This window comes from Aethalodelphis obliquidens, unplaced genomic scaffold (genome assembly GCF_003676395.1).
Source record: "Aethalodelphis obliquidens isolate GAN/ISIS:26980383/991018 unplaced genomic scaffold, ASM367639v1 scaffold54, whole genome shotgun sequence".
Classification (NCBI taxonomy): domain Eukaryota; kingdom Metazoa; phylum Chordata; class Mammalia; order Artiodactyla; family Delphinidae; genus Aethalodelphis; species Aethalodelphis obliquidens.
The window spans coordinates 13667816-13679147 of NW_020837998.1; the positions used below are offsets into that span (position 1 = coordinate 13667816).

The 11332-nt window shown below is 38.7% G+C and overlaps 1 long non-coding RNA gene across 2 annotated transcripts; it reads right to left on the minus strand.

The window, feature by feature from the left end:
* Positions 1 to 334: 334 nt before the first annotated feature.
* On the minus strand, positions 335 to 11248 carry LOC113609067 (uncharacterized). Of its 2 annotated transcripts, none has more exons than XR_003428492.1 (3): positions 11172 to 11248; positions 8947 to 10245; positions 335 to 456 (listed from the first exon to the last, which is right to left on the minus strand). It is a non-coding gene; the product is annotated as an uncharacterized LOC113609067 (long non-coding RNA). The 2 variants fall into 2 exon arrangements; XR_003428491.1 differs by lacking the exon at positions 11172 to 11248 and adding an exon at positions 10864 to 11165.
* Between the last annotated feature and the right edge of the window lie 84 nt (positions 11249 to 11332).

An 11332-nucleotide genomic window follows, 5' to 3' on the forward strand; every position in this document is an offset into this window, starting at 1 on the left:
GAGAAACAAAATAAATAATTCTTCCTTATAGAAGAATGCTAAATAATTTATGTAGATTCTCACCCTCCAGGAAATGGAGCTTAATCTTCCCCAATCCTTCTTGAAAGTGGGCTGGACTTAGTGACTAACTTCCGAAGAATAGAGTATAGAAAGTGGGGAAAATAACTATATGGAGGAAAAAGCTGGTAAAGGCTGGTCAGCTCATCAAAGCCTTGATATATGATGAGAATGGTATTTTACCTTTGTGGTCTTTCTCCCAAACACCCATAACCCCATTCTCATCATGAGGAAAAAAATCAGACAAATCCCAATTGAGGCACAGTCTACAAAATACCTGAATAGTACTCCTCAATACTGTCAAGGTCATCAAAACAAAGAAATTCTGAGAAACTGCCACAATCAACAGGAACCAAAGGAGACATGAGAACAATCTAACGTAGTGTCCTGGACTGGATCCTAGAACAGAAAAATACATTAAGTAAAAACTAAGGAGATCCGAAAAACAGTATGGACTTTAGTTCATCAATATGGGTTCACTGATCGTAGCAAATGTACCATACTAATGAAACACGTTGATAAAATGGGTAACTGTGTGCAGGGCAGGGAGTGGGTGGATATGGGAACTCTCTGTACTATTTTTGGAACTTTCTGGTAAATCTAAAACTATCCTAAAATACAAAGTTTATTTATTTCTTTACATCTTTATTGGAGTATAATTGCTTTACAACGGTGTGTTAGTTTCTGCTTTATAACAAAGTGAATCAGTTATACATATGTTCCCGTATCTCTTCCCTCTTGCGTCTCCCTCCCTCCCACCCTCCCTATCCCACCCCTCTAGGTGGTCACAAAGCACCGAGCTGATCTCCCTGTGCTATGCGGCTGCTTCCCACTAGCTAGCTATTTTATGTTTGGTAGTCTATATATGTCCATGCCTCTCTCTCACTTTGTTACAGCTTACCCTTCCCCCTCCCCATATCCTCAAGTCCATTTTCTAGTAGGTCTGTGTCTTTATTCCTGTCTTACCCCTAGGTTCTTTCTTCATGACATCTTTTTCCTATGTGTTAGCATACGGTATCTGTCTTTCTCTTTCTGACTTACTTCACTCTGCATGACAGACTCAAAGTTTATTTTAAAAAAAATCACAAAACCTGGAAAAAGAAATAGAATCAAAGCCCAGCTTTTGTCCTCATTAATTGTGAACCTTGTATAAGTCACTATCTAAACACTGGTATCTCTGTTTATAAAACAGATAGAATACTGTTTATTTCAGTGATATCTGTAAGTTGGTAAACTAGGAAACTCCAGGCTCTCCTACCCCCACCCACATTAACATTTTTAAAAAACCAACTAGAAATTAGCAAAAAATAACTTTACAGGAGATCTGGAAAACAGTCTATAGCAACCAAGCGAAAGCTTAATCAAGAAAAAGCCACACAGGAAATGGAAGGAAATTTCGTGGTATTTTTACTTACTTGTACCCCACCTCTCCTTCCCCTGTAGTGCACGGAAGCACAGTCTGGGAGATGCAGTGGCCTGGCTGTCAATTCCCTCCCTCTAACTGGAAAGAAGAGGAAGGTGAACCTTTTTTGCAATGTTCTAATCTGTCTAGGGGCTGCCTAAGGTACTGGTCTCTTAGAGTTCAGAAAGAGAAAAGCGGTATAGCTCGGATCTCAGGCTAGGAAAAGACAGGAGATAGTGGACACCGCTCGAGAAAGCTGCAGAGGGACTATAGTCTCGCAACATCCGGGGCAAGAGATTAGAGGCAGAGGAGCACAACAGAACATTAATGGCCGCCAGAAGAAGCAGTGGTGAGAGTCTTTTGGAAAGTAAGACACTTAAAAACAGATGTGTATTTTAGGGAATTGAAAAAGCACACACAGTGGCCTAGGCAAGACGTACGCCTAGAAAAGGTCCAAGAAGACTTTAAGCCTTGACACGAGGCTGATCCCAAGGCCCAGAGCAAGCCTTGCTTATTAGTAAATGTCTTCCCCAGCACACAGCCTACCTGCAAGGCTGTTTTTTTCAAATACCCAATTTTCAATTTAAAAAATCACAAAGCATACAAAGAAATAGGAAAATATGCCACATTCAAAGGAAGAAAATAAAGTGGCAGAAACTGTCCCTGAAAAAGCACAGGTACTAGAAGTATCAAACAAAGACTAAAACAATTATCTTAAATATGTTCAGAGAACTAAAGGAAAACACAAAGAACCAAAGGAATGAGGAAAGGAATATATTTTTAAAATGAGAATACCAAAAAAGAAACAAAAATTATAAAAAGGAACAAAAAAGAAATTCTAGAGCTGAAAATATAGTAACAACTAAAATATTCACTAGAGGGGTTCAACAACAGACTGAAACAAGAAGAAACAATCAGTGAAGCTGAAGTTATCATTTGAAATTATCAAGTCTGAGGAGCAAAAAAGAATGAAGTGGACAGAGATTAAAAGATTAATGGGACATAATCAAACAACATATGCATTATGAGAGTCCCAGAGGTTGAAAGAAAGAAAAGAAGAGCAGAGAGGTTATTTGAAGAAATAATGGCTGAAAACTTCTCAAATTTGAGGAAAAACATGGATTCACAAGTCCAAGAATCTCAATGAACTCTAAGTAAGATAAACTGAAAGAGGCCTATGCCAAGATACATTATAATCAAACTGTCAACAGCTATAGTGAGAATCTTGAAAGGACCATGAAAAAGCTACTCTTATGTGCAAGGGATCCTCAATAAGATGATCAGCAAATTTCTCAGTGGAAACCTCAGAGACCAAAAGAAGTGAGATAATATATTTATAGGGCTGAAAGAATAAATGTCAACTGAGAATTCTGTATCTGGCAAAACTGTCCTTCAGAAATGAGAGAGAAATTAAGACACTCTCAGATGAATAATATTCAACATCGAAAAGGAAGTTTTAGCCATAGAAATTAGGCAAGAAAATTAAATAAAAGGCATCCAAATTGGAAAGGAAGAACTAAAATTACCTGTTTGCAGATGACATGATCTCATATGGAGAACAGCCTAAATATTCCTCCCCCTGAAAAAACTCATTAGAACTAATAAATGAACTCAGCAAACTTGCAGAGTTTGCTGCAAAATAACAAAAGTAAACAAATGGGACCTAATTAAACTTAAAAGTTTTTGCACACAAATGAAACCATAAACAAAACAAAAAGAAAACCCTCAGAATGGGAGAAAATGTTTGCAAACGAAGCAACCGACAAGGTTTTAGTCTCCAAAATATACAAACAACACATGAAGCTCAATATCAAAAAAACAAACAATCCAATCAAAAAATGGGCAGAGGATCTAAACAGACATTTCCCCAAAGAAGACATACAGATGGTTAAAAAGCACATGAAAAGATGCTCAACATCACTAATTATTAGAGAAATGCAAATCAAAGCTACAATGAGGTATTACTTCACACCAGTCAAAATGGCCATCATCAAAAAACCTACAAACAATAAATGCTGGAGAGGGTGTGGAGAAAAGGGAACCCTCCTACACTGTAGGTGGGAATGCAAACTGGTACATCCACTATGGAGAACAGTATAGGTTCCTTAAGAAACTAAAAACAGAGCTATCATTTGATCCAGCAATCCCACTCCTGGGCATATATCCAGAGAAAACCATAATTTGAAAAGTTACTTGCACCACAATATTCATTGCAGCACTACTCACAATAGTCAGGACATGGAAGCAACCTAAATGTCCATCAAAAGAGGAATGGGTAAAGAAGATATGGTATATATATACAGTGGAATATTACTCAGCCATAAAAAAGAACAAAATAATGCCACTTGCAGCAACATGGATGGACCTAGAGATTCTCATACTGAGTGAAGTAACTCAGACAGAGAGAGACAAATATCATATGATATCGCTTATATGTGGAATCTAAAAAAGCCTACACAATTATACTCCAATAAAAATGTTAAAAAAATAAATTAATTAAAATTAAAAAAGCCTACAAATGAACTTATATACAAAACCAAAATAGAGTTACAGATGTAGAAAATAAACTTATGGTTACTGGGGGGTAAGGGGGGAGAAGAGATAAATTTGAAGATTAGGATTGACACATACACACACACACATATGTATGTGTGTGTGTGTGTGTGTGTGTGCGTGTGTGTGTGTGTGTGTGTGTGTGTGTGTATATATATATATATATATAAAAAAGGTAACTAATGAGCATCTACTGTACAGCACAGGGATCTCTACTCAACACTCTGTAATGGCCTATATGGGAAAAGAATCTAAAAAAGCGTGGATATATGTATTTGTATAACAGATTCACTTTGCTGTACACCTGAAACTAACACAACATTGTAAATCAATTATACCCCAATAAAAATTAAAAAGAAAAACAAAAAAAACCCAGAATACTGGAATTCTAAATTTCATCAGAATTACTAAAATATATTTTCCCAAATATTAAAATCATATTGAAGGGCCCACTTATAAATAATAACTCAGTTCACTTCTGAACTTAGTTAATGTTTCTGTAGTAATGTTTTTACACATTTTTAATTAAAAAATATATATATTTAATGTGTAAAATATAACATACAAAAGCCAGTTGCATTTCTATACACTAAGAATGAACAATCTGTATAGGAAATTAAGAAAACAATTCCATTTATAATAGCATCAAAAAGAGTAAGTAGAGGAACAAAACCAAAAATAAACAAGTGGGACTACATCAAACCAAAAAGCTTCTGTACAGCAAAGGAAATCATCAACAAAATGAAAAGGTAACCTACCACATGGGAGAAAACATTTGCAGATCATGTATCTGATAAGGGGTTAATATCCAAAATATAAAAAGAACTCATAACACTCAAAAGGGAAAAAAGCAAACAATCCGATTAAAAAATGGGCAGAGGATCTGAACGGACTTTTTTCCAAAGAAGACATACACGTGGTCAACATACATGAAAAGGTACTCAACACAACTAGTCTTCTGGGAAATGCAAATCAAAAACCACAATGAGATATCACCTCACATCTGTCGGAATGGCTATTATCAAAAAGACAAGACATAACAAGTGTTGGTGAGGGTGTGGAGAAAAGGGAACTGTTGTGCACTGTTGATGGAAATGTAAATTGGTACAGCCACTATGGAAAACAGTATGGAGTTTCCTCAAAAAATTAAAAATAGAACTACTACATGATCTAGCAATTCCACTTTTGGGTATTTATCTGAAGGAAACAAAAACACTAACTTGAAAAAATATATGCACCCCAATATTCATTGCAGCTTTATTTACAATAGCCAAGATATGGAAGCAACCTAAGTGTCCATGGATGGATGAATGGATAAAGAAAATGTAGTATACATATACAATGGAACATTATTCAACCATTAAAAAGAAGTAAATCTTGCCATTTGTGACAACACGGATGGACCTTGAGGGCACTACGCTACGTGACATAAGTCAGAGAAATACCATATGAGCTCTCTTACATGTGGAATCCAAAAAAAAAAAAAAAACAAACACCTCATAGTTAGAACAGACTGGTGGTTGCCAGAGGGTGAAGGTGGTCAAAAGATACAAACTTCCAGTTATAAAATAAATATGACCTGGGATGTAATGTAAAGCATGGTGAATATAGTTAGTAATACTGCATTGTGTACCTGAAAGTTGCTAAGAGAGTAGATATTAAAAGTTCTCATCACAAGACAAGAAAGTTTTAATTATGTGTGGTGATGACTGTTAACTAGACTTACTGTGGTGATCATTTTGCAATATATACAAATATTGAATCATTATGTTGTACACCTGAAAATAATATAATGTTATATTTCAAATATATATATATAAAAAACAATAAAATACTCAGGATTAAACTTAACCAAGAAGGTGACTTTTATGCTGAAAATTACAGAAGGTTACTGAAAGAAATTAAGGAATACACAAATAAATAGAAAGACATCCATGTTCATGAGTTGGAAGATGCAATATTGTTATGATGTCAATACCACCAAAAGCAATCTACAAATTCAAAGCAATCCCTATTAAAATCCCAATGACATTTTGGAAGAAATTTTTTAAAAAATCTATCCTAGAAGTCACATGGAATCCCAAGGGATTTTGAAGTTAAAACAATCTTGAAAAAGAACAAAGTTGGAGTTCTCACACTTCCTGATTTCAAAACTTACTACAAATCTATTGTACGATGATCAAAACAGTGTGGCACTGGCATAAGACAGACATATAGATCAATGGAATAGAATAGGGAGTCCAGAAATAAACGCTTACATATATGGTCAATGGTCAAATGATTTTCAACAAGGGTGTCAAGACCATTCAATGGGGAAAGGGCAGTCTTTTGAACAAATGGCGCTGGGAATATTGGATATCCACATGCTAAAGGATAAAGTTGGACCTTTACCTTAAACCATATACAAAAATTAACTCAAACTGGACCAAAGATCTAAATGTAAGAGCTAAACCTATAAAACTCTCAGAAGAAAACATAGAAGAAAAGTTTTATGACACTGGTTTTGGCAAAGATTTCTTGGAAATGATACCAAATGCACAGGTAACAAATAAAAAAATAGATAAGTTGAACTCCATCAAAATTTAAAACTTTCGTGTATCCAAAGGACACTACCAACACAGTAAAAAGACAACCCACAGAATGGGAAAAATATTTGGAAATCATATATCTGATATGGGATTAGGATCCAGAATATATTTTTAAAAACTCCTACAACTCAACGACAACAAAAAAAAACAAACAACCAGATTAAAAAATGGGAAAAGGACTTAAATAGATATTTCTCCAAAGAAGATCTACAAATGGCCAATAAGCACATGAAAAGACATTCAACCTCATTAATCCTTAGGTGTTAGATAACAGAAAATATATATATTTGGTTATGTCCCCGGTTCCTGGCACAGAGCTCCTAAAACCTTTTCCTAAGAGCACTAGGAGCATCTCTTGTTCTAATATTTGGTCTTTGACCCCATCCCTTACATAGGACTCCTAAAAGCCTCATAAATTCCTAAATGATAAGAGCACTAGCAGCATTTTTTGTTCTAATGAGGCAACTCTGGGTGAGCTCCTGGATGGGGGCTGGTCACCAGAATAACCAAGCCATGATCAGAAGCTTGGAATTTTTGGCTCTGCCCCCTCCCCCTCCTCCAGAGAGGGGAGAGAAGCTGGAAATGGAGTAATAATTGATCATGCCTATGTGACAAAGCCTTCATAAAAATCCCCAAAGTAGGGGGTTCGAAGAGCTTCCAGGTGGATGAACACATCCACATACCAGGAGAATGATGTACCCCCAACTCTTCAGAGACAGAAGCTCCTGCACTTGGGACCCTTGAAGAACTCACCCTATATATCTCTTCAAATGGCTGTTCAACTGTATCCTTTGTCATATCCTTTAGTAAACTGACAAAAGTAACTGTTCTCCCGAGTTCTATGAGCCACTCTAGCAAATTAACTGAACCCAAGGAGGAAGTCGCTGGAACCTCTGATTTATAGCCAATTAGTCAAAAACACAGGTGATAACCTGGGCTTGTGACTGGCATAAGTGGGGGTGGAAAGCAGTCTTGTGGGACTGAGCCCTTAACCTGTGAATCTGATGCTATCTCCAGGTAGACAGTGTCAGAATTGAGTTAAACTGTATGACACCCAGCTGGTGTCACAGAGAATTGCTTGTTGTGGGGAAAATCCCCCACCACATATTTGGTGACCAGAAGTGTCAAAAGTAAAGTGTTCTATGTGAAAGTAATGGAGACACACAGGAGAGGAGAACAGTAGGTTTTTCCAATATAGTACAGAAATGCAAATCAAAACCACAATGTAATACCACTTCATACTTTTTAGGGTGGCTATTATCAAAAAAACAAACCAGAAAATAACAAATGTTGGTGAGGATGAAATGGGAACCCCTGTGCATTCCTGGTGGGAATGTAAAATGGTGCAGCCACTGTGGAAAACAGTATGATGGTTTCTCAAAAAATTAAACATAGAATTACCACAAGATCTAGCAATTCCACTTCTGAGTATATATCCAAAAGAATTAAAAGCAGGGACTCAAACAGATATTTGTACACCCATGTTCATAGCAGCATTATTCACAATAGTCAAAAGGTGGAAGTAATCCAAGTATTCATCAATGCATGAATGGATAAACAAAATGTGGTATATACACACAATGGAATATTATTCAGCCTTAAAAAGGAAGGAAATTCTGATACATGCTACAACATAAATGAACCTTGAAGACATTATGCTAACTGAAATAAATCACAAAAAGAAAAACAGTGTTACGATTCCACTTATATGAGGTATGTAGCGTAGTCAAATTCATAGAGACAAAGTAGAATGGTGGTTGCCAGGGGCTGGGGGGAGGAGACAATGGGGCATTAGTGTTTGATGGGTATGGAGTTTCAGTTTGTGAAAATACGAAAGTTCTGGAGATGGAGAATGATGATAGTTGCACAAAGTGAATATTCTTAATGCCACCGAACTATGCACTTAAAAATGGTTAAAACTGGGCTTCCCTGGTGGCGCAGTGGTTGAGAGTCCGCCTGCCAATGCAGGGGACACGGGTTCGTGCCACGGTCTGGGAAGATCCCACGTGCCACAGAGCGGCTGGGCCCGTGATCCATGGCCGCTGGGCCTGCGCGTCCAGAGCCTGTGCTCCACAACAGGAGAGGCCACAACAGTGAGAGGCCCATGTACCACAAAAAAAAAAAAAAAAAAAAAAGGTTAAAACTGTAAATTTTGTTATGTATATTTTACCACAAAAAGATAGCATACTAAAACCATCTCCCAGGTTTTGTGAGAATCAAGTGAGATCTATGTAAAAAAGCTTTGTAATCTATATGGCCCTTCACAAATATTAGCTCTTTTTAATCACCACCCTGTTTACCCCAGCCTGATGCCATTATCCACATGCTCAACCGAGCCATGCTCACCTAGCAGCATACTGTTGGAGTTTAAGTGCTATCCAGTGATATCCACCTTCATCTTGCTAGGCCCTGAATTCCATGTGCCAAGGCAATGGTATCCCAGAGTTCTGGTTCTGAAACAGAACAAGCCCCCAAACAGACAAAAGTTTCAGACAAGCCTGGTGGCTCCTAGAGAAAAAACTCAAAAGACTTCTTCCCCTCTTACTCAGTTTTTCCCAATGCTTGGTTTGGAAACAGTCCTCATTCAGCAACAAGAGGTCAGCATGCCACTGCCAAGAACAAAGGAAATCCTCCAATTCAACTGACCACCCAACTCCCTGGCCTGCTACCTAGCAACATATTTAATGAGGCAGCCTTTGAGCAGGTGAACAATCCTGAACCTCCTTTGAAGGAACAGGATTCTGGGAAAGGAATACAGGAAATATATTCACTGAGCATGAACTGAGAAGTAGTTACATAAGAAATATAAATGAAAATGCTAAAGCTGAAAGACCAGAATAACCAGCTTTGATGGGTTAGACAATTATCTGTAGAGTAGCCTCAAACCTGAACCCTCAAACATTCTCAGAAAGTATAAATATTGGTGCAGAACCACTGTAATAATGCAGTAGTGCAAAACCTAGGAATGATGTTTCTTTCTGGAAAGCTAGCCAATTGGTACCTATAGCCAGATACTGACCAGGATCTGTGTCAACATTCACGTGCTTTCTGAGGGCCCCAAGTTACCTTATGTCTTGCAGGCACCAGAGGATTCCTCCTAACTTGGGTAATGCTACAGTTCTATTTGGAATCTTTTTTGTGAAATGTTGTCTATCCATAGGTTTCTGCCTTCCAAAGGGAGATTTCATTCCATGACTGTCTGAGGAAATTTAAATGTGGACCAAACATAAGCAACACTTACTCCAGCCTTGGAAGTATGACCTTTCATGGCCAGGATAAATAACCCAAGTCTCTGTGCCCTCACAATCTTGAATGTCTTTGTTTGCTTCACTGGTACCTTATCCAATATTCTTAGTGCCATTAACAAAACTGGATAAGAACTCAGGACTTTACCACAAAACTTTCTGCCAATGCCCCACAAATCTTGCCCGTGGTTTCCCAAATTCTTTGATTCTCCACTACATACCCTTTCTCTTCTGCTCAAAGCCCCCAAATAACACTTAGTCCCATTTGTGTAGAAATGCATCTTTCCTAGTTTTTCCCCTACCTCTTCATACAGCACCTATTTCCTTGTGTTAACTGAGGTTCAGTCATAATACCTACAACAGCATCAGACAACACCTTCTGTCTTCATTTTGCTACAACCTGGAGGCAAAAGAAATGTGTCACTCTGGGAGCGTAGCAATGAAGGGAAAAGACCCTCATGGACAACAGCAATGAGGCATGGGGTCACAGGCACATGGTCTATAACTGAAACACAAATATAAAAAACCAAAAGCTTAGGAAATAGCCCTTGTACACATGTCTTCCTCTATAACCAGTAGGGGTGGTTGATGAAGTGATAGAACCAACAATCCATTCTCCACAAATGGTTGATGGCAGAACAAGCCCTGGCTAAGCGCCTCAACCTATTCTTCGGTGGTTCATTATTATGAGACAGTGATCCACCATCACCAGGCCCTATGCTCTAAGTTCTTTTCCAAAAACGGTTTAAAAAAAAAAACTTACGCCATTAAAAATTCTGAGTTATACTGGTAGGCAGTAGATACAGCATTTAAACATGCAGCCTCTGGAGCCAAAGCAACCCAAGTTAAAATCATCTTAGCTGCTCCCGATGTACAACCAGTCAAAGATATTTTCCGTTCCGAAGTTTTCAGATACCCTGCCTGCCAACGTCCTCCGCCGCCCCGCCCCCTCACCACCACGAAACACTTGAAGCCCAGAGCCTGCACGAGAGCAGGTAGGGGTGTCTTCCGCGTTTACCTCCCCATCTCCTCAGCTATGTGGCCGCCTTGACGTTGAGCGCCCCTCATCCTCTAGGCTGCCGCGACTGTCTTTCCTCATGTCGCCCTGAAGGTTCACAGCTTTTGCAAAAGAATAAAACGCACGCCGCTGGGGCGTGGCCAAGCGTTTCCCTCCCGTAACAGGGCGGAACTAAAATGAAAATGCCACGGTTGTTTACCATAGGACTTCCCTGTTACCATGGTAAAGCCGCCGCCGCCTCATTATTGTGGTCGACAATTACTTGCGTTAGCCTAAGAAAAAAATGAGTAATAAGGAATTCTACATACTAAAAGCCTTCAAATCAGCCGAGCTCCAGCTCAGAACCAAGTTATTCTCAGGCGGGAGCCCAGGGCCGGGGAAGCTGGGGGAGTAGCACTCTCGTGGATGTAACGCTTGCCGGCTGCTGACGGAATAACGCCGGGGGAGGGACCCTGCGTCCCTCGGGCCC